The following is an 11,594-nucleotide window of genomic DNA, read 5'->3' on the forward strand; positions in this document are numbered from 1 at the left end:
CTCAAGATTCTGCCTTTTTTCTTCAGAATTGCGATATAACCCCGCATTTGCAAGCTATAAAGTCCGAACTGGGAGATATAAACTTACAGTTGTGAGAAAAAAAGTCAAAATTGGGAGATATAAATGTTATAGGTTTAAATGTTATAGGTTAGAATACGCTATCTCACGACCAATTCGTACGAATTCGTACGAATGATAAAAAGTTGGCTAATTCGTACTAATTCGTACGACCTAGCTCGTACGAATTTGTACGATTTGTCTAAACCCACGTGATGGGTAGGTTTAGGGGCGGGGTCAGGGGTAGGTCATTCGTATGAATTCACACGAATTGGACAATTCGTAAAATATGTACGATTTTGCAAAAATCGTACTAATTCGTACGAGTCAGGTCGTATGAATTCGTACGAATAAGCCACCTCGTAGAATTTGTACGTTTTCCCGTGAGATCGGGCTCGCTTTAATAGGGCACATCATTATATATGTCTACTGTTTACATCAAATTCATGCTTTAACAGGGTAATCGTCGCAGGTTTAATAGGGCACATCATTATATATGTCTACTGTTTACATCAAATTCATGCTTTAACAGGGTAATCTTCGCAGGTTTCATCAGTCCAGTCTGTCCGTTTAACGGCTGGCAAAATGAAGACAATCCGATTCTGACATTCAAAAGGCACAATAAGACTTTTCCTCTTATTCTGTGCATTTCGCCCTTTTCCTACACTTGTTACCACTGTTTTTCTGCCACCATAATGGTGCAGTGACATAACTGTGAAGTCTGTTCCCAAATAGTCTATTAAATTACACTGGATAAAACACTGCCCTTCAATCAAGACTGTTCATCCTGTCCTTTGACTGAATGTGAATGTGGATCTTCCCACTGTCATTTCCCTGAGAAAACGAAGGCTGTAGGTTATTTCTAGATTTGACATCGTTTTCCCTTTTATCCTGAAAAGTGGCTCAGTTTTGATGAAACAGCACATGTTCCTGTTCCTTATACCATTTTCCAACCACAATCAAATTTAGATTTGATCTGATCATGATAGCATCTGCCACATGATACTTGTTAATCCAAAAACAAAACCACATTTGCTTTCAAAAGATTTTGTGTGAACCATCTCAAGTGAGGGATTGTGTGGGTTGGAAGTGTCAGTTGTAGATTGGAACTATATGTCTTGGCTTATTCGATAAAACACAAAAATTACAGCAAACTACTGGGAAATCTGTTTCCGTAACACACATATATTTTTTAAACAATGGGCCTTAGTCATTATATAAATTCTAGTTTACATTATACAACAAAAAAAAGGACAACTTACTTACAAATATGACCGTTTTACACAGAAATCTGCATGTTTGTTTTAGACTGATCTTCTTGGAAATAACCAATTTAAGCTTTTCTTGAAATGACCTATGCTAAGAAATGCTTTGTGAGTCACCATATGAACCAAACCACCTCATCATCTAATTTTTCCTCATGCTTTATTGAAATGACACACTTTAAGTAATTATCCAGGGGTTTGGCACAACTAATAAGCCTTGCAAGTGTGTCATCAATCAAAACATGAGAAACTGCACTCTGACTCAAAGTTACTGGCAATTCCAGCTGGATTCTGGACTAAACCTGTATTTGTTCTTAGAGAGTTTTTAACCCAAACACAGATCATTTGCTCCAAACAGCTGCCAGAGTAGAAGATCAGCTGATGTTCACTGAGTGAGTGAAGTGAGAGATTGTGGAATTGAAGAGGATTTCACAGTGTCAGACAAACTCAGGGCAAGACGACTCCCTGTGAAAAACATTCCAGTTTCAGTTGAACCGTAGCCAGATCTTTTAGACAAAGGGGAAAAGGCAGCGTTCAAGGTATTACTGCAAGGCAAGAGTAATCCAATGATTAACACCACTCACAGACACTATCATTCAAATCAAATGCTGTAAATCCATATTGATCTGAAAGGCAAATGTGTATTCAGTTATGTTAAAAGCCAATTGGCCATTTCAATTTGACAGATTTAGACTCAAACTCTTTGCCGTACATTTCAATTATCACGTCTAAATTGCTTTAGATTGGCAATGTGGTTTGGTGAAAATCTCTTTTGACACTGACAACAAAAACGTGTTTGTGTTTTAGCGCTATGGAATTTTATGGGTGGTTTTAAGAGACATTAAAGCACACATTTTTAGACTAAACACTGAAATGTCTTGATTATATGACATATCATATATTCTATTAATGGTATAATTTTTACAAATATGACGTGTGTGTGTGCGTTTTAGAGGGTGTGTGCGTATTGTCCACTTAAAAAAGGACTTTTTTAAGAGAAAGTTGTTGGCCGTGTCTTGTCATTGCTGGGTTAATCTCAGCACCTGTGGATGTGAATGTACTGTTTCTTAAAGAAAACCAGTCTGACCTGCCCTGTGTTAACCTCTAAACTAGTCTTACTGCCCATCCCATGCTCCTCAAGATCTAAATCAGTGCACTTCACAAGAAAGCTGGATTGTTTCTTCAACTGTCAGATTGCTGCAACAACCTTTGTGCATTTATGATCTACTGAGGTTTTTTTTTTTTTTTTTTTTTTTCACCTATAAATGGAATGAGGCATTTTGGTATAAAGAGCATTTATTTTCCTTTCCACTCAGTATATTAAATTTGCAACAAAACATTTTAGGATTTAGTGTGCTTGTTACAACATATGATTGAAATGAGTGGCAACTTCATTCTTCTGCTCAATATCCAATATTGCACAGTGTGGATAAAACTTATAGGTAATATAAAGCATGCATACACTCTAAAAAATGCTGGGTTAAAAACAACCCAATTTGGGTTATTTGGCAACCCAGCGCTGGGTAAATATTGGACAGAACACATGCTGGGTTATTTTGACCCAGCAGGCTGGGTTTTTATACATTAACCCATCTGCTGGGTTGTTTTTAATCAGTGCTGGGTCAAACAACCCCCATGCTACAGGTTATTAATTTTAGATAATAATAATAATAAAAAAACGAATAGAAAAATACAAAAATATTAATAACAATAATAACACTACTGTTTATTGATTCAATTAAAGTGTTTATTCCAGGAAATTAATATAATCATAAATACATTCATGTAAAAAAAAAATAGACATCTGCAACATAAACTGAGGCCCACAAAAATCATTTGTGCTAAAATGTTGGTATGTTAAAATATTATAAAATGGTAAGATTCTCAAAATTCAAAACTCTACACTTATAAACTGTAAAATAGCCTACAGCTTAAGATTCTATTCACAAAGAATACAATAAAAACACATAAGTACATACATTGTAATTCACTTAAATAAGCAATCATTTAGTCCTGTGCAGCAAAAATGGGAGGCACATCTCTGCGTATAAACAGTAAGTACATACATTGCAATTCATTTTAAATAAGCAATCATTTAGTCCTGTGTAGCAAAATAAAAACATGAAACTCTATACCTATAAACTGTAAAATAACCTATCTAAAAATTATCTTCACAAAATGATAAAAAAAAAAAAAAAACTGAGTCAACTTTTCCAGAGTTTCCCCTTCACCAAAAAACTGTCCAGCCATTCCAAGCTCCAAGACAAAGGGGAAGGGTTTTGCTTCTCTCTGCCTTTCCAGGTAAAGCACCATGTTGGTTCCAGACTAAATGAGGGAAAGACAATATCAGACACATAATTATTTAAAAGTGTGTCTTAGGTTTTCATAAGAGCAGTCTTAAATTAGTTAAATACCATCTTAAATTAACTTAAAGAATTAGTTCACCCCAAAATATAAATTTCCTAATCATTTACTCACCCCAGTGCCATCCAGGATATCCATGTCTTTCTTTCTTCAGTCGAAAAGAAATTAAGTTTTTTTGAGGAAAACATTTCAGTATGTTTCTACACAGAATAGACTTAAATGGCAACCAACTATCCCAAAGTTCAAAGAAGGTTCAAATGTCCGTCTCAATGCAGCTTCAGAGTCTCTACACAATCCCAGTCGAGAAATAAGGGTCTTATCTAGCGAAACGATCGGTCATTTAAAAACAAAAAACAAAAAAAACATTTATATACTATTAAACCACAAATGGCTTATGGTTTCGCTAGATAACACCCTTATTTCTCGACTGGGATTGTGTAGAGACTCTGAAGCTGCATTGAGATGGACATTTGAACCTTCTTTGAACGTTGGGATAGTTGGTTGCCATTTAAGTCTATTCTGTGTAGAAACATACTGAAATGTTTTCCTCAAAAAACTGAATTTCTCTTCCACTGAAGAAAGAAAGACATGGATCTTGGAAGACATTGGGGTGAGTCAATTATTAGGAAATTTTCATTTTGGGGTGAACTAATCCTTTAAAGAGTTGTGAGAAAATGAAATGCATGTTAGATTCAAGCAGGAATAAAACGATTTATCGTGCAGCCCTACAAACAGGTGTAAAGAAATGAGCCTGCTCTTTTTGTCCCCTGTTGTTTTACTTACCGGTTGTACATCAATGGATGAGGTTCTTGTCTCTTGAATAGTTGGCCGAAAGGTTTTGTGGCCAATCTTACACAGGCGGGGGAAGAATGACAGGCAGGATTGTAAGTGCTAGTATGCCTTTGGAATCTAAGAATAGAAAAATGGCAGATTAGAACATGTTCGTTCATCAGCTTTTAAATTAAGCAAAGTGCATTTCTAACTAAGGTCAACTTAGAATGAGTGAAATTAGCTTAAATATATAACAGTTAAATATGTACTCTGGTAATCTGAAAACATTTAGTGTTATTAAAGGTATAGTTCACCATAAAATGCAAATTTACTCACCCTCATGTCAAATTTACTCGCCTCATTTACTCACCCTCACGTTGTTCCAAACCTTTTTTTGGAACTTTTTTTGAAGTTTCTTTCTTCTGCTGAACACAAAAAGATTTTTTAAAGAATGTCAGTAACAAGATAGTTGACGGTAGCCACTGACTTCCATAATAGGAAAAAAGTACTATAAAAGTCAATGGCTATTGTTAACTGTTTTGTTACCAACATTTTTTTTAAATATCTTCTTTTGTGTTCAGGAGAAGAAAATCATTCAGGTTTGTAATACCATGAGGGTGAGTAAATGACGACAGAATTTTCCTTTTGAGGTGAACTATCCCTTAAAGCAGTGCTTCTCAAACCCGTCCTGGGGACCCCATACCACTGCACATTTTGTATCTCTCCCTCATTTAACACACCTGATTCAGCTCATTAGTACAGACTGCAAAATTTAAATTGGGTGAGACATCCTAAATTATGGGGGTCCCAGGACATTTGAGAACCACTGCCTTAAACCAAGAAAGGGGCAAACAAGCACGGCTATCTATGAAATTACACTGACAACGACTAGGCACAGAAGTGGTACCCTATGCCAGCCCTACAATATAACTGATTTAAATTCACCCTACATGGTTTGACATTAAGTCTAGTTCGCACAAAAATGATATTTAACCCATGATTTACTCACCCTTAAGCCGTTCGAGATGCATATGTCAATCTTTTTTCAGACGAACACATTTTCCGTTATTTTAGAAAATGTCTTAGATCTTTCAGTGGTTATAATGTGAAGCAATGGGGTTCACCTCCTTCAAGTCCCAAAATGTGCATGCATCCTTCACAAAAGTAATCCGTAGGACGTAGCGTAGAAAACGTCGTGACGTAGAACGAACGTGACAGCGCAGCCAGAGAGCAGAGCAAAACAAAACTCTACATTCATTCTACGTCAAGACGCTTTCTATGCTACGTCCTACGTCATACACCAGCATCCATCTCCATGAACGCGCATCGACCGCTACCGGAAACAAGATATTTTCATTTATAAAGTTTTAAATATGTATATTTTTACGACAAAACCGCACGGATTACCCTCAGAAGGCCTTCGTTTATCCCCCTGGAGCCGGATGGATTACTTTTGTGAAGGATGCATGCACATTTTGGGACTTGAAGGAGGTGGACCCCATAGCTTCACATTATAACCACTGAAAGATCGAAGACATTTTCTAAAATAACTGAAAATGTGTTTGTCTGAAAAATGATTGACATATGCATCTCAAACGGCTTGAGGGTGAGTAAATCATGGGTTAAATATCATTTTTGGGCAAACTATCCCTTTAAGGGTTAGGGTTGGCACTGGATGCAACTGTGAAAAAAAGATTACCTACAAAGAAACAGAATTTGAAATACAAAATTGTTCATCACATATTTACCAGCAATTTTTCAATGAGGCACTCAAGACTCCAGTTGAGGAGATTTGTTGAACAAAAATGTCCATTGCTGTAAAAGAAAAGAAGGAAACATCTGATTAGTAATATCTTTACAAATTTAGCATGTATTACATGTACAATGTTTTTAAAATTTATTTTTATGCTGGCTCCAGTTAATTTAAAAAAAAATATATAAATAATTTGAATGAATCATTACTTAATAAAAAAAAAATAAAAAAATAAATAGACTAAATAATTTTTAACAGCTTAATTAACTATTGTTAATTCACAAGACTGTAAACAGAAGAAATGTTAATTTTGTGGAGAATTAAAAAATATTTTATAAAATTACCTGTAGATATTTCATAGAATATTTTTATTCATTCCAATGTATTAGTCTATCATTATAATAATTGCCCATTGCGCCCATTGACTTATTTGATTGCAGTTTCAAGATAAGTAAAAATAATAAATAAATGTTGTTAATGTTTATTCTTCCTGGCAGTTTTTTTTTAAAATCATTCACGATTCAATGATCATCATAGTTATTTAATGACTGTGAACCAAATTGCATGACAAACCAAAATAATAAATTGTATTAGGCTATTTAATACATAAGCTTGGTTCCTCCTAAGGTTTTTTTCCCTCTCCATTCTGTCACCTGATGGAGTGTGGGTTCCTTGCCACTGTTGTCTCTGGCTTGCTTAGTTAGGGGCACTTAATTTTCAACAATATTATTGATTTAATTGCACTGACAATATCAGATGAGAACTGAACTGAACTGAACTGAATGACTCTTTTTTTCAGAGCCGGTTTAAGACCAAATTGTACTTCAGTAACTACTTTGATTATCTTTACATAGTTTCTGAACGTAACTGAAGCAACACTGAACTGACTTTAAATGAACAATGACAGTTTTTGATAAGAATTGTACTGAGCTGGACGATGACATCACTGTTTTCTGCAGAAATGCTTAGCCAAATTGAATTAAGGCGCACGCACCCAAACACAGAGAACATACTGCAGCATAATTCAATATTTTATGTAAAGCTACCTTTCGAAAATGACTAACAAACACAGTTAAATAATAGGTAACGTTAGACTTACAGCTTCTTTAACATATCCAGCCAGTGACGTTACACTGCATCCATCCAACACCGCCGAAATCAAGTAACCCGCAACATTTCTGGAGATAAAACAGACACAACTGTACTTAGACATTGTAACCGTGTTTTAAGTGGAATAATTGATTACAGACCGTGTACAAATAATGTATGTTATGTGTAACGTAACGTTAACGTTAGCATAACGGTCGCTAGTTCGACAGACGTCGACTTCGTCAATAATTCATAGTTCATTTCAACATAACTTCTTGTTGACTTTCTGACTTCTTTGACTAACGTTACTTAACATTAGGAAAGTTGTAATAAAACAGGGTTGCTCACCTTTACGCTCGCTCCTGCTTGAACCTCTCGTCCTCCTGTTGACGTAGTGATTTGAACAGTGTGGACAAAAGCGCGCGACTCGCGAGTCGCGAGGAGGCGCTGGGTCAAAATTTCCAAAACCCAAATGCTGGGTCATTGCCAGCTGATTACGGAGAAAATAACCCAGCAACATAGTCAAAATGCTCAACCCAGCATTTGGGTTTAAAAAATAACCCAGCATTTTTTAGAGTGTAAATGGCCAAGACTTTCAGCTGCTATGTGAGCAAACTACCACATGGGGAAGATTGTTGGCTGGTGCCAGTTGTGATTCCAGCTTCCACAAAGATCTGTAAAATACTCAAAGGGGAAATATATATAACAAACTACTTCTGGGAATATACATAAATATATATATATATATGTACATTTCGGTTGTTACAATTGTTCTTATTATGTTCATTCTCATTGTACAATTTTTTTTTATGCATTACTGTTGGAATATATGCATCTGAAAACAAAAGTATCAGGTTTATTAAGCAAGGAGTAATTTTAACTCATGACCACAAGGGAGCAGCATTGACCTATTCCTGTTGTATTTGAACGTCATCACCATATAGGCTACACGGAACTGCTTTCATGACATTTTTTTTATGCACTAAAATATCTATACCAGCAATTAGAACAATTCAAATATAGTTTTGCTTCATCTTTAAAATATAAAGTACATCACAGAATATAAATCCTATGTTCACATTCTTAGTCGGTCGGCGTTTATGGGTGAATTTTAGCTTCAGAAATTGGTTATTGATGATCACAAAAAACGTTAATGATTGATGCAATGTTTTGACTATACAACACTAACATGACATCAGTCTTGTCTAATGACAGTTGTTCCTCTTTACTCACAGCTATGTTTTATTCAAATGATCCCCTTCATCCAGTGTTTATGGAAATCACTGAGTGCTGAGGCTGTAGATGTGTGGTTTGATAAACTCTTACTCCCACCTCACCTTTACTTACAATGATTTTGCATGTTTTGAAGGCACATGACAATATAAAAACAGAATTGATGAGCAGATTGCAAGCTACCTATGAAGGGGTGTTTCTGCAACTACAGCTACGGGCACTTTTGACTCTCCCAAATTTAAATAAATAAAACCCTATGAATTTCAACCATCACAGTCTATAATACAAAAAAGATGTACACAAAATTGAGTGCAGTCGTTAAGATTTTAATCTGGAACATATTTTTATTTTTTATGGTTTTCATCTCTCCTTTTTACAAAATGTCCTTACCGCAACATTACAATAACGTTAAATTTAAACACTTTTCTTTTTTTAATTTCTATAAAAAATGTATACATTTACATAGTTACTTTCAAGATTTGTCCATTTTTGTAAAAACTAATATTAAAAAGTAATTTAAAATTAGGGGGGTTTATGATTTTCTTTATGCCGTGGAAAATGTTTATGTTAACCTTAGATATCAATTGCTTTCATACATGCCAAAGATAAAACATTTTCCTTTTTATGACAAATATTATCATTTTAATGTGTAAATCATCTCTACTGAAGTGTTAAAATAATTTTTGCAAACAAAAATCTGATTAATAATTAAAATAAATCATTGCTGCGGTAATGACAGTTTGTATCGGTAAGGACACAATGTTAATGGCACATAATAATGTAACCTTAAACAATAGGTTACTGTAGAGAAAAACAGTAACAGATAAAAACAGAAGGTATTTTGTCAAAGATAGTAGAGGTATTGCAGAAAATTATTTTCTTGTTTCAAATACTAATACATGTATGAATTTCTATTGTTGTAACAAACTTAATTTGAGGCCTTCAGTGTTTTGTTTTGTCCTATGGTTTCTTTTGTTTATCCTCAACTTTTTTTTTTGTTGTTGTTGTTGTAATGCTCTTTTTCCATAACTCTTCATATCTGTCTGGGTCTTTTCTCAGTACCCCTCTTCTGTCATCTTATTGTAGGTTAATCTGGTATCATCAAGGGTTGCAAAAATGACATGTTTATATTTAGTTTGCAATAGATTTAATATTTGCAATATACACTGATCAGCCACAGCATTAAAACCACCTGCCTAATATCATGTAGTTTCCCCTCATGCTGCCAAAACAGCTCTGATATGTCAAGGCAAGGACTCCACAAGACCTCTGTATGTGTCCTGTGGTATCAGGTTGTGAGGTGGTGCCTCCATGGATCAGATTTGTTCATCAAGCACATCCCATAGATGCTCAATCGGATTGAGATATGGGGAATTTTGAAGCCAAGGCAACGCCTAGAACTCTTTGTCATGTCCCTCAAACCCTTCCTGAACAATTTTTGCATTGTGGCAGGGTGCATTATCCTGCTGAAACAGGCCACTGCAATCAGGGGGAACACCATTGCCACGGTCTGCAACAATAGGTGATGCGTGTCAAAGTAACAACCACATGAATGCCAGGCCCCAAAGTTTCCCAATATTGCCCTGAGCATCACACTCCCTCCACCGGCCTGCCTTCTTCCCATAGTGCATCCTGCTGCTGTCTCTTGGTTGGTTGGTCCAGTTCTGACACTCACATGCCCATTGTAGGCACTTTCGGTGGTGGACTGGGGTCATCATAGGCAGTCTGTACTGTCTGCTGCTAAGCAGCAAACTGCTATGCACTGTGTGTTCTGACACCTTTCTATCATGGGCAGCATTACGTTTTTCAGCAATTTTTTGAGCTACAGTAGCTCTTTTGTGTGATCGGACCAGGTACCAATTGCCAATCGGACCAATTGCAGATCCGATACCCTCGGATTATGCACTACGGACGGGGCCTACGCCAAATGACTTTGTATATTATCAGCTTGCTGAGCTGTCAATAAATGTACGGTTTATTGAAATAATTCTCCCGAGTCTTTCTGGTAGAACTGACTGTTCAGTGGCTGCCTAATATATCCTCTTGACAGGTGCCACTGTACTGATATAATAAATTATATTCACCACACCTATCAGTGGTTTAAATGTTGTGGCTGATCAATGTATAATACAGTATAAACCTTGAATTTGTCTCTACCGCAACACAAAGTCTTTACCGCAACACCTAAAAATGTTGCGATAAAGACGTGCTGCGGAAATGTAATTCAAAATACACAACTAAGCTGAATGGTAAGGACGCACAATAAATACTTAAGAAGGAAAGATGATCTTTATCTTATTTTTTCTGGATCTTGTGAGTGACCTAATGGAGGTGGGACCAATCTGTCAGACATGTGCTCACATGCTAATTTCTGTTTCCATAGAAACTAGATTTGTTTGGCTTTGAAGAAATGTCATTAAGAGTCTTTTTCAGTGTTGCGGTAAGGACTCAAAAGTGTGGGACAGGTTTATTTAGATGAAAAAAAAACATATAAACAATCAGTAAACAAAAAAATAACTATAAGATGGTGTAAAGTCATATGTATATAAAACTAATTCATTTAAAATAATGTCATATTGTAAAAGAATGAGGGACATGAGCAAAAATGGTGTTTGGAATAATTTTACATTCATATTATTTATGCATTATTTTTGATGTCAAGGTGTGTATTGACACTACGTTTATATTTATGAAGCATCAAATGACAAATTTTAACATAAATCTAAAATTTCACTACTGGGACTTTAAAGTGCCCATAGTTGTAGAAGCACCCGAATTATATGTTATGATAAGTATCTAATTTGGTCTCTTCTGCTCTATAGGTTTTCTCTGTATGGCCTTTTATCTTTCATGTGCAACTGCTTACATGTGTGTCATGCACCTATTCACAAAAGCGACCTACGGCTCTTCTCCCAAAGAACAGCTATTATGTGTTAGTGTATGCATATATATATATTCTAATGTAGATTGTAATTTTCTTGTGGGCAATTTTTCTAAATGTCCTGTTATCGAAGCAGAAGGTAACGAGCATCTACTCTCTACAGTGTGTGTGTGGGTGTGTG

General features: G+C 35.6%; 1 long non-coding RNA gene across 1 annotated transcript; it reads right to left on the reverse strand.

Annotated features, from left to right (window-relative positions):
- Positions 1 to 2,604: 2,604 nt before the first annotated feature.
- LOC307148637 lies at positions 2,605 to 7,923 on the reverse strand. Its single transcript, XR_013819472.1, has 5 exons — positions 7,648 to 7,923; positions 7,310 to 7,388; positions 6,206 to 6,272; positions 4,470 to 4,595; positions 2,605 to 3,647 (listed from the first exon to the last, which is right to left on the reverse strand). It is a non-coding gene; the product is annotated as an uncharacterized lncRNA (long non-coding RNA).
- Positions 7,924 to 11,594: the final 3,671 nt, after the last annotated feature.

Source organism: Squalius cephalus (assembly GCF_949319135.1).
Source record: "Squalius cephalus genome assembly, chromosome: 20".
Taxonomy (NCBI): Eukaryota; Metazoa; Chordata; class Actinopteri; order Cypriniformes; family Leuciscidae; genus Squalius; species Squalius cephalus.